The 20,594-nt window shown below is 37.7% G+C and overlaps 1 protein-coding gene across 3 annotated transcripts in view; it reads left to right on the plus strand.

Annotated features, from left to right (window-relative positions):
- Positions 1-20,594, plus strand: part of DIAPH2 (diaphanous related formin 2) — a 296,692-nt gene that overhangs the window by 157,207 nt on the left and 118,891 nt on the right. The gene's annotated exons all lie outside the window — the stretch shown is intronic.

A 20,594-nucleotide genomic window follows, 5' to 3' on the forward strand; every position in this document is an offset into this window, starting at 1 on the left:
CCCAGCTGCTTTCCCTGCCTTGGAGAGCAGCTAATACAGTTCTTTCCATGCTGTTTGCAAGGAGCCACGGTCAGAGCGCTGTTGTTAAACTTGAATCTGGGAGTCTGAACTATTCTGTGGCTTCTACTCTAGGGCTTGCAGGATTGTTCCCTAATGCTCAGTATATAGTTTCCACCATATTTCAGATATTAACTTGATTTGTTTCTTCTGCAAAGATTATTATTTTAGCTAGAAATGTAAAACCACTGATGTTGAGTATACATGGCCAAATTCACATTAACTGCTATGCAATTTCAGGTGACAGAACTGATTTATGGAACTTTAGAAGCAGAATATTTTATAACTGTGTTCTTGTTGGGAGTACTGATGGTCATTTTTCATAGTTATTATGTTCTCCACATACTTGAATACATCTGAGTATATATTTTGTAAACTACTCCAATTCTTCTTTTTGAATAGGAAAGTGGACTAGCTGTCAGTCCTGATTCTGAGCCCTTTAGCTACAAAACAGGCTCAAAATTCTACTGCAAGGCAATCAGTAAGGCTGGAGCCTCACACAGGAACTTTAATGCAAGATCTGGGAATACAGTGAAAACATTTTCACAGTCTCACTCTCTAATAAAGAGCACTATGATATTAGTAGTATTAATAAATCTGTATTGTCGACAATACAGATAAATACAATAAATTACAATACAATACAATAAATCTGCTGGGGGCATATGTACAATTTCTAGTCAGAAGCTTCAAATACAACAAACACTGTTACTATACTTCCTGAGCTGGGGTGAGAGGAGGAGAGGGATTTCTCCATCATGCAGATGTCACTTGCTCGACTTCTGTGCTCGACTTAATTCTAGGCTGCTTGTCTGGGTCCTGGTGTCTGCCCCAGTTATTCAACTGCCCATGTTCTGGACACTGTCACAGGTCAACACTCTGACTACCACCTCACACTGGCTTTCACTGTTTTAAGTGTTAAGAAAGAGCCTCCTACAGTTCCATTTATATTTTCCTTATTTAACATGGCGCTTCAATGGAAGATGCCATCGATATCCATTTTGCAAACTTCTGGGAAAACTTTAGAATACGTTCATTTTTTCTTGTTGGTAATAATGCAGTGATGTAATCCCCGTCTCACTTAGACCTGACTGCAAAGGGAAATGTGCTGCACAGAAGTGGCATCTCACCATACTTTCAGTGAATTATTTCTCCATAATGAGTTTTGAGAAATCCCAGGTGTTGATAGCTGATGGGGTGTAAATGTCATTAACATTCTGTCAATGCTCCTTGTTAGTGTGTTAATGATGCCCTGCTGATTAAATACAGTGAGCCTTTCTCCTAGAGTAAAGCCCTCACTACCAGTCAGTAGAGATCTCCCCATGCCCCTTAGTAGGTAGAATTCTGGATTTTTTCACTCCACTTCCAAGCTTTGAAAGTGAAATAAAAGTAGGCTCCTTAAGGGGAAATAGATTTTGTTTAGTATCACCAGTGTAGATCAATTGAATAATTTAATTCACTCTTTCATCTCCTTTCTTGGGGACTGGGATGTATATTGAGCACTTCCGGTCTGTCAGCCATCGTCTTATTTTCCATATTTGCTGGCATGTGCTTGTTCGGTTTTGCACCTTACCGGCAAAAGATCTTCCATGATCCGGTGATGCTCACACCAACCCTGCTTAATAATGCTCAGAATAAGGCAATGCTAAGGCGCTTTTGAATATGTTTTACTCTGAAAGGCCTGTGATGACATTTATAAAAATAGTAGATCAATTTCTATAGTGGATTGGAGAGGAACTGAACCCAGTTGATTTCAAGAAACAATAACATTAAAAGCAACAATATAAGTACAAAACAGTGGGTAAGGTACAGCTAAAGTCAGACTTTAGAGTGTTCAGAGTGTTTTGAGAGCACTTCTGTTCATTTACCCACCTTCACCTTTTGCAAATGTCATTGGCACACATGTGCTTTGTGACAAATAACAATATTTTTTGTTTAACTTCTGTAAACCAACTATAAATCCTTAGATTTGTACAACAGCTTAGAAATGTTTTAAATAAATCAACCAATCTAAGCAATCTGTACTATTCCATGTATGTACTGGGATTCCTTAAATAACATCAAACTCTGCAGAAAATACTGCATTAGGCATACCAGAAATTATTATAACCCATAATTTCTCCTAGATTGCTTAAACAGAGATATCTTAAAAACTACAGAGAGTTTCTGAAAATAAAATATTATAGTAGGAACACTTGTCTCAGCTTACTTACTCATTGCTACATAATTTAATTTCATGTTTGTTTGCTTTTTTACTGTGTAATTGAAACAAGGAACAGGTGGCCATTGGAAAGTAAATAAAATGTTACAGCTTAGTCTCCTGTGGTTACTGTAATTTGGTTGTTTAGTGGGAAAATACTTAAGTAAAAGATCTGGGGAGAAACAGATCTGGAAGGACTGGAAGTATGAAACGGGATGGTCACAGGAAGGGGAAGTATATGCTAGAGATCCCAGGAATACTAGCATTGGAGAAACGCGAGGGTTTCACCTTGGACAAGAATATACCTGGTTATAGTGTCAGCTTTCTTAGAATGAAGATTAGAAGATACTATTCTGAATTAATTCCAATGGATTACTGATGACAAAATAATTGTGGCCATATCCTTCACGATGCATGGCCAAGAATGAAATTAACATGCATTCAGGTAGAATTTAACAAAGTGGTGCTGTGGTAGTAACAGCCGATGTAAGGGGTTTTTTGAAAGCTGCTTGCCCCTGTTTCTTTGCCTTTCTTCCATTGCTTCTCTTCAGAACAGTATAATTGTGGAGCTAAATTAAGAGACCCAAGTTTTGTCAGCTACAATTAAGTATATCCAGTAGAGAATGTAATTTCTTCCCCTTTTTGAGCACTGAGTTTTTATCAAGCACACTTCTCGTAAGTCGGGAATTCTCTGTATACTTCTTGTACATTATATTGAATGACTAAGAAACCTGCAATTTTATAAGCTATTTCTAGTGATATTGTACTTGTTTGTACATTTTTCTTGCATGCTTCATTCTTTTAAAACTGCAGTATTTTGTACACATTATGTGTAAGTATTTGCTTTCTGCAGTAATACATTGTAGAACAGGGCGATTTAACAACATTTTGACTGTTTAAAAAACAAACAAGGAACCATTAATTGGGAAACATGTTTCCTTAATAAAATGTTTTTAATACAAGTACTTAAAAAGTGCAGCTGAAGGGTGTTTATTCATACTTATATGCTGCTTAATGTAACAATATTAAAATTATAGCTTAAGTTATACTATTAAAACAACAAAAAATCAGCAACAATAAAAGCAATACATACCTTGCCCCAGGAAAAAAAAGCAGAATCAATATTAATTAGAACTGATTATAAGCTGCAGAAAGCCCACTTAAGCAACCATGCCACATTTTCTGCCTCCCAAACTGCACGGCAGGGGGATGGGTTCCCGAGTGAGTGTTACTATTGAGAAGGCCCATCTGGGCCTCTTCGGTGGCAACGTTCTGTTTCTCATAGAACAACCAACAAGGCTTCCTCCAAAGATCTTAACATTTGGTTGGTCTATACAGTGGCAAGTGGTCTGTTAGACAGCCTGGTTGCATGTTGCTTAGCGCTTTACATGTCAACAGCATAACCAGCCATTGCTTGATAGTTAATAGTAGTTAATTTTAACACAAGTAGTTTTAGCAGAGAGACAATGTGACCATGGCTGAGTGCTTCACTAAGTCCCTAAGCTGCAGCTTCTGAACCTGGCATAAAGACATCCCCACATCGCAACACTCAACTTGTAAGGTAATTTGTGCATCAGCCATCTTGACTAAGCTATCCCTATCCAACTTTACCAACATCCATAGTCGGTGCACCAGCCAGATGGCCTGGGTCTGGGCTGGATCCAGGAACACCTCCAGATTATGGATGTATTCCTTCACAGGTAAACAACCATACTCCCAGATCTGGAACCACTTATCCACAAGAAGATTGTGTGCCTCTTAAAAAATAGCTGGTTTTTGTGGCCACATCTATATAACCGTCATATTTCTACAGTGCACAAAGGACATCTACAAAAGGCCTAATTTAGCTTGTACCTCATGTGTAGGCTCATAAGCAAGAAAATGCGCAAAGCATGGCAAACAATCTATACCACTTTGCATATTTTCTGTCATTGATTTCAGTGGTTGTACACAAGGTATGGGAGAGCCTGAATTCAGCCCACTGTGCTGTAAAGGCCAAACTGGATTACACCACCAATCAGTTAGTTGAGGGTTCTTTGGGCAGTTGAGGGTTCTTTGGCCAACCTCACAAGGCTGTAGTTAAGACTAAGCACACTATCTCCTATGTATAATTCACAGAGATGAAATATCAACATTATGCATAGTCATGCCCTAACCCATTATCCTCTCCTGTTTTGGTAGAAACTAACTCCTTTATTTATATATTTATTTTTTATTTATTTATTAAAACATTTTTATGCCGCCCCATTCGCCGAAGCCTCGGGGCGGCTTACAACATATATGACTGACAGATTTGTATGGAAAGCCAAAAAGATACCTGGCCATAATAGCATTTAGGCTAATGTTGTTTGTACTGCCCTGATAACACTGGAGCAACATCTTGTGAAGCCCCTAGCAGACACAGGAGTCTCCTGTCTGTATGGAAGGCAAATTCAGAGTTAAAGATGCTATGTATAAACCTGATTCTTTGGAACGTAATTCTTTTACATTGGTGAAACTGGAAGACTTTTGAAGAGATATGAGGTGTGCTTGGCAGATAGTCAAGATAATGCAAGAAGTACTAGATCTTGGCTCCTTTATATGAGGGAGAAAAATGTTGGCAGAGTAACTTTAGTGAAGCTATTTGTGCTAGAGGTTGAACAAAACTTCAAAAAAACAAAAACAAAACAAGCAAGCAAGCAAGCAAAAGATTAAGGAGGCAGTATTTACTAATCAGCTGAAACTTGCTATCAGTGTAAAAGATGAGATGTAGCAAACAGTGATCCAGCTTGATTGGCTGTGGAACACAGGTGCTGATTATTAATTCATGTTCCCTCATTAAGGCTTGTTGTTGTTGTTTTTTCTTTTTCTTGTCTCAGCTTTTAAATAGGCTTGTAACATACTCAGATTTGTGACTGAAGCTGGTGATTTACACTAAAACATTTCACATTTTAAAATCCCTCTCTCTTGTGTATGCTTATAAACATTTTAAATCTGTAAAAAAATTAAAATGTTCCAAGCTGTGGTTTTAAAAACAATTGTAAATCTATCTGTATAAAACTGGATTTTCTACTGGTCGTCATTTGTTTTTGCAGTGCTTTTACCACATGTGTCATGTTGTCTATATATTAGTTGATTTTGTAAAGAAAGATGTTTGCCAGCTTTAACCTCAGGTTAGATTCAACATACAGTATGCTTCTCTATTTGGAAGTATAATGATGTATTTAACCTGGGGGTGATCAGTGGTACATGGATTAATTTAAGATTCTCTGCTCTAGGAGTTTAAGTAGACCACAAGCTAAATATATTCTGATTTGCATGTAATATTAAGCCATGGTTGTTACCCTGGGTTTCACTGGCCAATGACTGAGTTGGTCATAGTTAATGAACCATGGTTTATTAGTGTGTTTAGGTTTGCATATCACAACAACCCAGAATGCAGCAACTGGTGGGCTAAATAAACAGGGAGTTAGCAACACGCAGATAACTTGGTCTGTGAGTTGGCAGCAAAGTTTAGTGGCTAAAAAGTCTAATTCTAGACTACATCTGTAGGAGTACATTGCCCACTTTTGGGGAAATCATGGCGCTATTCTGTTATGCTTATTCAAAGTCTAGAGAACTGTATCTAGTTCTTGGCACTGCTATTCCTGGCCCATATCAGCAAAGTGAGACATTTCTAGAGAGGGGCAAAAATTGAGAAGAAAGAAATGAGAAATGGGTTGAGACACTGAAATAAATTTCTTACCGGTTTGCTGCAGATTCCAGAACCTTAACCACTGTAAGATAAAGAACATGGGATGGAACATCAAACACAGTTGGAGCAACCATTATACAGCTTTTAGACAAGAATATCCATCTTGTCCAAGAAAAAATGTGATACTTGAAATTATTTTTTGATCAGAGCTTTCTTTGCATTTTGGCCCAGAAATTTTGCATTTTGTATTTTGGCTTCATAACTAGAAAAGGTAGTTATAGACCTGCATTCTCCACAATCCTTGCAGTCAGATGTACCATTACTAAATGACAAGATATATCTGATGATTAACTAGATTGTACTATCTGTGATTGTACGTGCGTGGTGCTTATACTACAAATGAGTGTATGCTAGCATGCAAATGGTAATTCCAGTGTATTTAAGTTAACCTCCCCAGGTTTGGCATTAATGTTGGTTTAAACAAATTCAGGCACAATTTGAAACTAGATTTGGGAACAGAAAACCACATTAAATGACTAAAACATTCCTTAATATAGGTTTGTACATGCCCCAGCTTTTTATTTCATTTTACACCTTTCTTCTTTATAACAGCATTTGAAATATGATAAAATGTTTAAAAGTGGTTCATAGATTTTAAGCAGAGTATTCAGTCTAGCTCCGTCTGGCATTTGTCGTACAGGAAAAATGTAAAAAGCTTTATGAACAAAATGTTCTCACTGAGTACTTCTTACTCCTTAATCAATTTCCATATGTCACTGAATTACTAGCAGCATTTCATATGCAGTAATTTTAAGAATAAGCATCCAGCAAAGAAATTTATGGGTAAATTTGATGTGTGTGTGTATGTGGAAAGGACAACAACACATTTATGTAAGAATTGAAATTACATTGTTCTCTTGGCCAAATTACATTTTAAATTGTATATTTTATACAACATGTAGCATCTAACTTGGGTTCCATGAGTTCTGAAGAAAGGAAGATGTTCCAGTTGTGAAACAGCCATTGAGAACACTTCTGCATTGCTCCTCTTCTGTGCTTTCTGATTGTCTGTCTGACATGGTGACATCATGAACTCCATATGTTGATTGGTTGGCTGGAATCAGTCAGTGAAGTACTAAATTAGTGTCCCACAAAGACCTGTTGTCAGCAGCTTAGTAGATCACTCTTGGCTAATCCAAGACACTGCAGTGGGAAGTACAGGAACAAGCAATTGCTTCTCGCAGTTGGCATATCTTTTGCTGTTTCTGGCATGGCTCTTGTTGCTTGGGCTGCTTCATTAAAATCCTTCCAGTGATGAGAAGATGGTTTTGGGTCCATTAGCTTATTTATCTGGATGTTACCCTGGGCTGAATGTTCAACAGTGCCAAATCTCAGCACTCAATTATTGCTACTAACTTTCAGTTTGAAGTGTAACTGAAACTTAACCTTGCGTCTAAAACTATGGCAGGGACAACTTAAGCGTGCGGGAGGCAGGAGGTACTGCTCTATTGATGAGACTGGAAAGAGGGAAAAGTTCTTAATCATAGTATTTGGACTAGCTAATCTAGATCACTCGTTAGTTTCAGTGAGGCTCTGATTTGCACATAGAAACACAGAAACAGAGCGAGTCAGAAGGAGCCTCCTGGGCCATCTAGTCTGACCAGATGCTCTGCTCATGACATGCCCACCACGTGCATGTCTAGCCTGTACTTGAGCATCCTTGTTCCCGTTTCAGTCAAAAGGAGCCTTAGTAACCTTGGTACCCCAAGTCAGAAGATTTGATTTAAATACGGTAGGAGATGGAGAATTACTTGTCTACGCATGTTGAACATGCCTGATGTATCACTTAGGTGGGGTCCCCGGCTTTGCTCATATGCTAAGTGCCAGCACAACACTTGGGCTACTATACAGTAGACGTGCAAGCAAGGCAACACCCTTTAAATGAGAGATTAGGAACATAAGATGCTGCACAGGTTTTGTTGTTCACTTGACATCATATTTAAATTGGGCTGAAAGAACTTCACGAAACTGAGTACCAGTTTTAGGACCCTGGAATTTTCAGTTCAGGTCCCTGAATCCCTAACAAATGGATTCCTGTAAATAGTAATCTGTATGAATTTGTTTTGTCTCTGCAAACGGAAGTTTAATCATTAGACTGTAATCAGTATTGAACAAATAGGTCCTGTATGCAATCGAGCCAGAACTTTCCCTAGAAGTAGAAATGACAAAATGGAGACTGTCGTACTTCAGGCACATTGTGGGAAGGCAAAACCCCCAGCGGAAGACAGTCATGCTAGGGAAATTCTAAGGCAGAAGACGATGAGTAAGACTGACCATGGAATGGATCAGTTCCATACAGGAAGTCAAAGCCTTGTATTTACAAGAGCTCAGCAGGGCTGTCATGGACCAGGCATTTTAGAGGTCTTGGATATCTTGTTGGAGATGACTTGACAGTGCATAATAGCAACAACGAGTATTGATTTGCAAGATAATATTTTATTTATTTATTTATTAAAACATTTCTATGCTGCCCCATTGGCCGAAGCCTCGGGGCGGCTCACAACATAAAATTAAAATATAATACATACAACAAATTAACAATATAAAATAAGTCACCCTGGCCAGATAAAATAGGCAAATAATAATAATAGGCAGCTTCATGTAACAATTGTGCACTTTTTGAATCTGAAAATAAAGTTTGGAGGATCTGGTAAGATCAGAGAGTAAAGGTTGTCCATCTTTCCTATCTATTCCTTCACATCATTTTAATACATGGAAATACATTTTTTTTAATGCACATATACAGTACTTGGAATTGATGCTCTCTGATCACTAACCCCCTGTGGTGATCTGAGGAATATGTGTCTCTGTGTGCATATACACATATTAAACTTGCATTGTGTTCTCATTAAGAAAGAATGTGATTGTAAAAATGAGCATGATGTTCCTTTGGTTCTGTAGTTCTCTTAATAAGTACTAGATTCCATTAAGTTACATAAGTACTTTGTACTTTGACAAATTCTTTCCAAATTTAACCATCAGTGGTAATACATGAAAATGCAGTTTGTACTCTTCCTGAACATCTTAAGGTGCAGTTGATTTAAATTAAATAGCATCTTGATGCAATTGTCAGGAGAGGTTACTTGAAACCTGAATATAACTAACCAGAAGAGATTCTTAGCACTGGAAAAGCCATGCTAGAGTCCTAGTAATGTGCTGAGTGTGTAACTAGAAGCTAAATTGGTAAATTTAAAAATACAGCTTGATTATGAAAACCTAGTGCAATTTGATTATTCATTTTTCTTGCATATACTGCATGATATACAGAGTACCCACTGCTTCATGAAAGCAAATGGCTTACACCACAGAATTTTTTTTCTTCTCCGTAACACCCACATTCCCTAAAGTCTGTTTTATATGACACGTGTGTTGTTCTGGTAGACAGCTGATTTTAGTTTCAACCCAGTGGGCAGTGAGGGATTTTTTTTGCCGACTCTACTAGAAATTGAGAGCATATTCATGGATCTGTTCATGGTGTCCTGCATTTTACCTTTCTGTGGCCATCTGTCTAGAAGCAGAACTCTGGGCTATATTGATCTCTTGGACTGTTCTAGAATGAGTTTCCTTAGCTACTTTTTATATTTGTCCTCATAGTAGATATTTCTTAGATAGTACCAGGTTAGTTTGGCTCTAAAGCAAACTATGATTTCACCATATATATGAATCTGAACCACCACTGTCTTCTCTCCTTCCACCACAAAAACCTGACCATGGTTTGGGCTGGGTGTGGGCAAACAATAGTTCATTGGTTTGGCTAAAGTGGTGAACTATGGTTTTCTTCAAAAGGAAAACAAAATGGTGCACATGAAAGAAAAAGAGACATTGGAGCCTGTGAGTCTAAGGTAATGTCATTATATCTAAACCAATTAAGTTAGGCTAATTAAGTATCCATGCTGTATGTATAGAGTACATTGCAATCTGGTTGCCCGTGATAGACTATTAACACAATTTCCTTAAAAATGGGAAATGGCCTTTAGTCCTGACTTTGAAGATCAGAGAATCATTTGTTATCCCACATGGTGGTTGCTGGCTCTTTCAAAATATTAAGCATATCATAGAGAAAATGTAGATATAGTTGCATAGTTATGGAAACACATTTTCAAAGTTTTAATTTACTGTCTCCCTTTACATACTTTATTTATGATTCATTTAAGTGTTTCAGCTCACGAATTTGCATCACTCAGTTAAATTCATTCCCCTAGGCAAGGATATCAATAAAAAAAAAAATGCGTTGCCTGTTGTGGCTTCTAAAACCCATGCTTTATCAATCAGGTAGCTTGTGCTTAATTGATAGAGGCCTTTTCCACATTCTCCTATAACCTTCTAGCTATCCATTAATAAATAACCTATGCCAGTAAAGTCTTGTCTGCGCAACATGAATTAGAAAAAATGACTGGTTTCCTGCTATATTCAGCACTGATCTAGAGTTTCACAGAGGACCACAGGTGCGATTCCTACATGGTTTCTTAATGCCTCCCTCTCATGTTTGAAACAGACTTTGTAATGGCCTTACTGTGGGAAAAGTCTGGAACCAAAAGACCTTGTATTCCTCAAATATGCAAATATACAGTAGCAGTGGAATTACTTCCCCTGTTTAAACAGACTTGTATCGCTGCTTGGCTGCAGATTTATATGCAAGTTTGTGAGAAAATATACAGGACAAGCATAATGTCTGATTAGTATGATGGAGTAAAACATATGGGGCCTCTTTTTTGTCCTTCCATACCTCATAACTGAAATCCTTCTACTGGACATGGAAAAAGAAGTAAAGGTAATGAATAGCAATATGTCATTACCCCAGAGTGTTTAGTAGGATATTTTGGGAATCTCATGTTGGGTCTAACTTTATTTAAGACCTTTATATGAGATCTGCAGGAAAAGCTAAAGAGAACTTTAATTAAATTCACAGATAATAAATTTGTATGTAATGTAAACAGTAGGGTAGATAGAGCAATAATAGGGAGTCTAGAGAGAGTTGAAACATGGACAGGAAGTAATGAAATATGAGCTTGAATCTAAAAATTGCCCATGTAAACCCCAGAGCAAATATTACAGAACACATAAATTTAATGAGGGAATACTTAAATGCAAGAGGATAGCAAGGAGGGCGTAAGTTCACATGAGTGCAAGAGCAGCTGAAATGATCTAAGCGTTTTGGTATTCAGAAACCCAGTGCCTTGCAAAGTTTTCAAAATGACCAGGACTAAGTATATTTTAATCTATAATTTGTCCTTTATTGTACCAAGGATACTGATATGTAGACTGGGCAAGATGATATTTACATTAAGCAGAATTTCTGAGAGCTATAAGAAATTGTGTGCAAGTCAGCTCACAATTGCACTAATGCTTTATTACCTTACAGGACACTTTCTTTTTTTTTTGAAGCATTAAGACCACTTAAATGAATGCATATTATAATTATTTCCAGTGTATTTTCACATTATTCTATTGAAAGGTTATTTGGCTTCAAACTTTAAAATATTCTTAGTGTTTTGTAAAGAATATGCCAGTATACCACATGGGGGAGTGTGTACTTCAGGGACCGTATTGTATCTCTTTTTGTTGCTTAAGTTAAGCCTTATGTATTTGTGTGGAGGGATGGAAATGAAAGGAACTTGGATAAGAGTAGTCGTGAAAAGCTTTAAGGGACTCAGTGATGGGTATAGAATTCAGAGCAAAAGCAACAGTGGGGAAGGATAGATTGCAGTCTCTGTGCACATGGATGCAAAAACCCACAAATGAAACCTTTTATTAGGTGTTCCTTTTCCCCTGTATGGAAGAGAGGATTCATGTATACATAACAAGAAGAAATTTGCAGCAGTAGAACCCAGGCTAAACTGTTTTCTTCCTTACAGTTCCAGACTTTTATTTCCTTATTTTGTTTTGTTGGTGGTTATTTGTTTAAAGGGCTTTAATCAAAACTGAGTTTTACTATGATCTTCATCATGTGTATTCTAAGATATTATATAATATATATACACTATTTTATATATATGTTATATGAGACATTATATAATAGAATGTTAGTGAATGGTTATGCTCACCTGCACTATTGCATCTCTTTCAAATGCTTGCTTTTCATATATTTCAACTTCAGGGAATCAAGTTTGTGTATTCCAGGGAGCATATTTAAGTACATTTGCCTTCAGGAATTGATCTAGCCCTATCTAGAGATGTTAGGGACTGAACTGGAGACCTTTCCCATGTCAAAATATGTTCTAGTACTGAGCTACACCTTTGTCCTCCTCTACTGACTAGTCTTCCATTGTGCTTTTCTCAACAAGGAACCATTGATGAGTTCTCAGGGCTCTTGAGAATACTTTCAGTTATATATCACATTTGAAGGTAGCTTATTATGCTAATTATTAAATTCTTACAGAATGCAAAAGAACCTGTCAAATGATTCCTCTCGTTAAAGATTTAAGAAAAGTTTTATTTTGTCAGTCTATGGTTTGTTCTTTTTTTCCCTACACAAATCACTGTGTAACACCTAAAATCTAAATAAATAAACAAGAACTGCTCTGCATATATAGTGAGCCACTTGAATTCAGTTGTCCTTAGCCCATCTTGGAGAAGAAGAGAAAGGGTGAGCTGATGGGGAAATACCTCTGTTAACATTTCTGAAAGAATTAAGAAACTCCCTCTTTGGCAGTTAAGGCAATCAGTTGACAAATGACACAGTTTAATTAACAACTTTTACATGTTTAGTGACAGGTATGTTGTAATTGTTGCTGTAATTTTTAAATAGACTGGCAAACACATTCTAACAAACAAAACAATGCGGAGTCTGGTGGAATCCCTGAAGCTTCATAAATATGTATCTGCCTGCTTTTTATATCCCTCTGTCCCTAAGATGCTGAATGGAATTAGGGCCTTTTTGCTGACTTGCATTTTGCAGTAAGCAATTTACAGATATATTTAGAATATTTTTGTAAGGTATAAAATTAATGAATGATGAAATGTGTTCATTTTAATATTCCTGTTCTAAGTGGCTTGATATTTTATATCCTTATCCTGTGCCTTTTAAATGAAAAAAATCTCATATAGAACCAGTTTCCATTGCAGATTATCTTCTTTCTGCATTTAATGGCTTTACTGAGTTTTACATTCTATCCTAAAGTGCAGATAAAGCATTTCCTGTAATTAAAATAAAATGAAACAATGCTCATGCAAGGGAATGCACTTTTAGATACTCTTAACCCCTAATGGGATTTTTAAGCAAGTTAGTTAATATTTCTATTATGTCTTCCCAGTGCAAAGTAGAGTTTCAACCTCACGTTGTTGCTGTTGTTAATTGCTTAAAAGGACTAGGTTGGCCAGCAGCCTGGTCATTGAAGAAAGAAGGGCCAAATGTTTGGATGCTGGGATCATGCTTTTCTATGTGCGATACAGATTTGTTCAGCTAGTTACTGATCATCAAGTCACACAAGTGTGGTGGAAGTGGGCAAGAATTTTTTTCCTGTGTGAAACACAGATTGCCATCTACATAGTGAACTGGGACATTCAGTCATTTTCGTGATGTGTGTACCACATGCTTCTGCCAATACCTCCTAGCTAATGGGCTAGGTCATGGAAAGTAAAATTGCAATTAACAGTCATCTTGGATTATGTGTATGGCTATTAGCTTATACAAGTGTTGCAGTATGTGGGGAAAAACCCCAGAGCAGCTACCAACATGTAGTGTGTTTATGTAAATTGGCCATTAATATGACACAAAACAGCTGATTTTGAATTATGTCATAGCAATGGTGTCATTTCCTACAATGCTTCACACCATCTTATTTTACTAGAAAGTCTGCTTAAAACATTCTTTGCCCATTTTGTCTCAGTTAAAGGTTACTGAACAGACAAGTGTTGTTGTTCCCATGGTAATCTTGTTCTCATGAAACACTTGTTTTGTGTAGCATAATGGAATTGTTCTGCAGGAATCTTACTGGAAAAAGCATTAGTAAAACATCTACCCAAGGTAACATTCAGGACAAAGATACGTACCTCTATTGATGCTGTAGTACCTGTACTGTTGAGAAGATAGTGGTGAGTATTGAGAAGCAATCACTTAAGCATCTACCAATATTGATCTCAATAGAAATTGATCAGACACTCCTGGCTTCCATTGCATCAGGAATGTAGAATGGCAAGGAATATCCTAAGTATGGGTTTTGCTAGTACTCCCTTTCTTTTACTTACTGGGTTTTTTTTTCTATTTATTGTAGCTGGTTATTTACTTAATTTACTCTTTAGGGAATTATATACTGGAGAGCTATAATTCTTAAAATATTTCTCATTTGATTCTTAACACATGCTATTTAATTTTTTGAATAGTACATACAGCAGAGGGATGTCTTTTACGTAATGACCATATTTAACTTGAATTAATACAGTCAATGTGATAAAATAAAGCTCTGGGCTACTTGTGGTGCCTTCTAAATTGTTGCCTATAAAATTTTAGAGGAATGAGTTGTGGTGAAAAATACTGTTCTCCTGCTGAATACTAGGTGGCCAGCATCATTCACCCAAGTTAAAGCAAACCTAGATGGTGGCTTTTGTTTGTATTGCTTACAAGTAGACCTTCTGATTTTTTAAAGCTATGAATTTTAACAAAACAGGTAGACATGAGGGAAACTAATAGGCTTCCAATAACCCTACTGATATTGACAAATAATGTTAATATGACCAGGTAATTGCAAAAAGGACACTATGTAAGCTAACATGGTCAGATCTGTTTTGTGTAAGAAACTAGATTTTTGAGGCTATTCTTAAAACACATACACGAGGCGCTCTGCTGATAGACGGCTGGTTTGTGTGCCTGAAAGGGTAAGAAGAGCCATGCCGGATCTGACCAAGGACCCATCTTGACAGCATTCTAGCCAACCAGCTCCCCATGGGAACCCACAAGTGTGATATGAGCACAATAGCACCCTGCTGTGCAGATTTAAATTTGACTTGTCCCTTACCTGATATTGTTACTCATAATACTAGGAATGCACATGTAGGTTGATCTGAAGCAGACTAGCGGTGGCTATGTACAGAAAGCAGCTTTGTACTAAAATAAGCAATATTCCTATTTTTATTTATTCAGATCTGTGCTACCCAACTGTCTACCCAACTATTGCCTGACAGAGATGGATTTTCAGCATAGTGTTTTGTAGTGTCCTGCATTTTCCTGAAATACTTCAAATAGAGTAGATGTGATTTAATAAATGCAAGCTATATACTCTACCATTTAGTTTTAGGCCTTGAGTGTTTTGGAGAAAGCAAAGAATGCACCATTCACTGAACACTAATGTCAAATGAATTTGCAACTTTTGAACAAAAGTGTTCTCTCTCTCTCTTCATGCATACATGCACACACACACATTCACTCACATAGAAGCTTTTGTGGAAGAACAACAAATTAGTCCATTCATGTGCCTAGGTAGTTCTGTGTTTTGTGTAAGATTCTATTTAGAACCCTTGAGAAAAATAAGGCAAAGTCTTTCCTTTGTAAGCTTGATGACATGAACGCTGCAAAAACAGCTTAGTTCATTTGTATTTGTTCTCTGAATGATGATGCATGACCATACAATATTTCACCATACTATGGAAACAGTAGAGAGCCTCCAGAGATGAGAAATTGTTTCTAAAATAAACAAATCCCATAGTTTCGTGACTGAGCTTTATACTCTCATATTGCAGTGGCAATTGCCAAAAGGTCACTAACATCTTAAAGTGTTTCATACAGTTCTTACTTTGAAGCTTCAAATATTGAAAATGTATTTCATTGTTTAACTGAACATGTTTAAACTCCTCAGGCTTCTGTTTCAGTCCTTTCCCCTGCTACTGGGTGGCATTAAATACATGTAAGCTATCCAATACCCTCTTCTCTTATTTTGTAATATTCGAAATCATGTTCAACCATATAAGAAGAGTTAGGAAATGAGAGAACATGGATAAAGTACAGATTACACAGATTTCTTTCTGAACACCCAAGTACCTTTATTTCCTTTTTTTAGTTATACAGAGAAGTCTGCCTCTGCAAGGCACTATTTTTTAAAGTTTTTTTTAATAGCAAGGATATTGAATTCTGCAATATTAGGTGAATTATAATGAAAGTCTAAGGAAAACAAAAGGATGTACTACAGTTGTGTATGTAGCTCTCACTCAAATCCTACTTAAACCTCTTCGTGAAAAGGGAGTTGTTTGTTGCTGTCATTTCCGACTTAAGCCAGCCCTTCTGGGTGCCCTGTCCTTGACAGCCCTGCTCAGGAATTGTAAACCCAAGATGTTTCCTTTATGGACTTGATCCACCTCATATTTGATCTTCCTCTTCCTCTTTTTCAGACTTTTTCTATCAGTATTGGCTTCCCCATTGAATCTTGCCTTCTCATGATGTGCCTCAAGTCTTGACAGTCAAGTTTCTGGTTTCATTATCTTGGCTTCCAGGAAAAGTTTTGGCTTAAATTGATCTAAGACCTCTCTATTTGTCTTTCACAAAGTGCCATGTTTCAGATTTTCTTCCTGTCAGCTTTCATACCCATACAAAGTGACTGGGAATTCAGTAGTGTGGATAATTTCAACCTTGGTCTCCACTGAAATGTGCCTATATTTGACAATATTTTCTAGTTACTTCACTGCTGTCAATTGCTGTAATTTATTTTTTACCCTAGATCTTGCTCCCAGGCTATCTTTAAAGCTCTTAAGTTATAATTAGCAGTATCAAGGAGGCATTTATAGATTTCTGGAGCATTTATTTTAGAGCCCAAGATACAGTTAAGTAATTTTCAAATTGTGTGAGCTTCCTTGTAGTTTGCTGCTCGCTTGGTAAAGTGAAAGTTGTATAATATAACTTTATTTGTATTAGTACATTATCTACAGGGCATTCCATGTCCACCCATGCTGTATTAAAATCTTTATACAGTACTGGAAAAAGTTGACACAACTAATTGCATCATAATATTGAATGACATCTGGTACCAATGCCTCTCATAGCAGGTTGTCCATGTAGAATACTTTTGATGACTCTTGGCTTTGTCCCTTTAAAAATAGTAATTAAATGTTTTTGCCATTTAAGAAGGTATTTCTGTGATAATTTAACTATTAATGTTTGAAATAGAATGCAGTTTTAAGAATAACAGTCATTTTAATGGCAGCTATTCTCCTTAACCAAAATGAGTTTAGACCGTTTTTTAAAGTCGTTCCTTATTTTATGTATAGCTGCATCATAATCCAGCTTTTCACATTTATCGAAGCCTCTGGGGGGGAAATCCCAAATACTTAAACGTACTAGTTTGTGTTATTAAACCCATATAATTATGAAGTAGTTCTTGTTTTGACATGCCTACAGAGAGTGTCTCAGATTTACTGAAATTAATTTTTAATCCAAAGAGTGTTCCATATGAGAAGAGACCTTGTAGAATTACTGGGGCATCTGTTGATGGTTTAGTTATAAATAGGGCAATGTCATTTGTGAACAAACTGATTTTATCACTCGTGTCTTGAATTACAGAACCATTGATAGTTATTATGTATCCTATTAGCAAACAGTTTGAATGCAAGAGCAAATAACACAGAAGATAATGGACATCCTTATTTAGTCCCTTTATTAATTCCATTTTTATTTCTGAATCAAATACATTAATTCTAATTAAAGCTTGAGAGTCTTCATATAATCTCTGGCTTAATTGAATAAAGGGCTTACTCATATTCGCTTTTTCCATCACCCTATATAAAAAGGGTCAATTTAAATTATAAAAAGCTTTTTGGGCATCTAAAGACAGGATAGCCGGAGGTTTCTTACCTTTTTTATAATGGTGAATACCATTCAAAATTATACAAATAGAATTAGATAATTGTATAGATGGAATAAATTGGATTGATTTTGATGACTAAAACTGGGAATAAATGTATTTAATCTAGAAGTCATATAGATAGCTGCAATGTATGATCAATATTCATCAGTGAACTGGGTCTATATGACCCAACTTTATGTTGATCTTTGACCTGTTTGGGAAACACAATGATCTGAGACAGTTTTGAAGTGTCTGGTATCCACCCTAGTGTAGCATTTTATTAAATAATATCACTAATTTTGGTATTAGAAGTTATTTTTAAATAAAATTAAAATTCTGAAATACCAGAAGCTTTACAATTAAGATTTGCCAGCTCTGGCTGCATAGCAATATACACTACTAAAACATTTGTTAGAATCTAGGCTGGATTCTACTGCTTTTACAGCTGCAGAGCTACCTGTAGTATTTGGAAGTATTGATTGAGGCTGGACAATTATATTGGCCTATAATTCATGCATGTAAATATTTATTATTGGTAAATAAACATGATACATAGGATCTCAAGAATAGACAAATGAACTGGAACATCTCATTTTGCCCAATCAGTAGAATGGTTCATTGTTATCAATTTTGGGAGGAATCACAGATTTCACAGTTCAGCAAAATATGATATTTCCAATAGATTGAACACTACAGTGTTTCTTTGATAAGGTCATAATTGAATTGGCCAAGTCTGGCAGGATAATGCTGCTAAGGTTTGTCCTCCTGATATGTAGGTATGTATTTGAATATTTATATACCACCTCATTCCCATAGGCTATGGCCAGTTTACAGGAAATTAAAACTACCAGTGTTTAAAATTGACTAAAAATAACATATTAAGTGAAACTGATATGAGAACTAATCCAGGAAGGTCTGTTGGAAGAGATACATCTTTACCTCACTCTTAAAGGTGGCACTCTGGGATATCAGGTGCATTTCTCTTAGCAAACCCTTCCACAGTGTAGTGGCAATGACTGAAAAGCTTGTATGAGTAGTTGATGTAATCTTACATCATAATTTGCTGAAGCTGACTTCAGAAAATTATTCCCAGCTGGCAAGACAGAATGTATGCTAAAGGTTGCTCCTGAAGGTATTTTGGACCCAAGCCATGAAGGGCATTAAAGGTAATTACCAACACCTTGTACTGTATCTGGCAGGCACTCGAGTGGCAAGTGGGAGCCTGCAGTTGCTGAGCAGCAACTGCAAAATAAACTCAGAGAGCCACATGTGGCTTGTGAGCCTCAGTTTGGACACCCTGCAATAGAACTTGCTTATGCCTCGTCTCGAGTATCCGTTAAGACTATTGACTCTGCAACTGTTACTCCTAGTGGTTTGTTTGTTTGTTTGTTTATTTAGAAAATTTCTATGCCGCCCAATTTGCCAAAGCCTCGGGGCAGCTCACAAATATATCAATTAAAATATAATACAATAAAATATAAAACAAGTTTACAATATAAAATAAGTTGCCCTGGCCGAAGAATGAAATAAATAGTATTAACAGTTAAAATGACATTTGAATAAAAAGGTCTTTGCCTGGAGCCGAAAAACAAATAACGACGGCGCCAGGCGGACCTCTCTGGGGAGCGCATTCCATAGATTGGGCGCCACCACAGAGAAAGCCCTCCTCCGAGTACTTACCCTCTTAATTTCCTTCACGGAGGGTTCCCGGAGAAGGGCCTCTCCTGCTGATCAAAAGGGGTGGGTGGGCATATATGGACGTAAGCGCTCCTTCAGGTAACCAGGACCCAAGCTGTTTAGGGCTTTATAGGTCATCACCAACACCTTGAATTGGGCCCAGACTTCAATGGGAAGCCAGTGAAGCTGACGGAGGACTGGAGTCATGTGAACATAATGCCCAGTCCCCGTCAGAAGCCTGGCAGCTCTATTTTGAACCAATTGAAGTATCCAGACCATCTTCAAGAGCAGCCCAACGTAGAGCGCGTTACAGAAGTCAAGTCAGGAAGTCACCAACGTGTGTGTCACTGTCGCCAGGCAGTCGTTCTCCAGGTAGGGGCGCAGCTGATGGATCAGCCGAAGCTGAAAGAAAGCGCTCCTTGCCACCGCTGTCACCTGAGCTTCCAGTGAAAGCTCTGGGTCGAGGAGCACTCCCAAGCTGTGGACCTTGTCCCTAAGAGGGAGTGCAACCCCATTCAGGACTAGGTTCAATTCACCCTCCCCAAAGCCCAATCCGCCAGCCAACAGGACGTCTGTCTTGTCTGGATTGAGCTTCAGTTTATTGGCCCTCATCCAGCCCATTACCTCAGCCAGGCACAGCCACTGCCTCACCTGGATTGGTGGAAAACGAGAGGCAGAGCTGGGTATCATCAGTGTACTGATGATTCCACAGCCCACACCTCCTGATGACCTCTCCCAGCAGTTTCATGTAGACGTTAAACAGCAAAGGGGACAAAATGGATCCCTGCGGTACTCCATGGCGTAGCTGCCATGGCGCAGAGCCATAGTCCCCCAGCACCACCTTCTGGAATCGGCCATTGAGATAGGGGCAGAACCACTGCAAAGCAGTGCGTCCGACCCCCAACCCCACTAGCCTATCCAGAAGGGTACCATCGTTGATGGTATCGAAAGCCGCTGAAAGGTCCAGAAGAACCAACAGGGACGCACTCCCCCTGTCCTTCTCCCTGCACAGGTCATCGTACAGGGCGACCAAGGCAGATTCAGTACCATACCCAGGTCTGAAGCCAGACTGAAATGGGTCCAGATAATCAGTTTCATCCAAGAGAGCTTGGAGTTGTCCCGCCACCACCCGCTCCAACACCTTGCCCAAAAATGGGAT

Source organism: Varanus komodoensis, unplaced genomic scaffold, assembly GCF_004798865.1.
Source record: "Varanus komodoensis strain SLA01 unplaced genomic scaffold, ASM479886v1 scaffold18_3, whole genome shotgun sequence".
Lineage (NCBI taxonomy): Eukaryota > Metazoa > Chordata > Lepidosauria > Squamata > Varanidae > Varanus > Varanus komodoensis.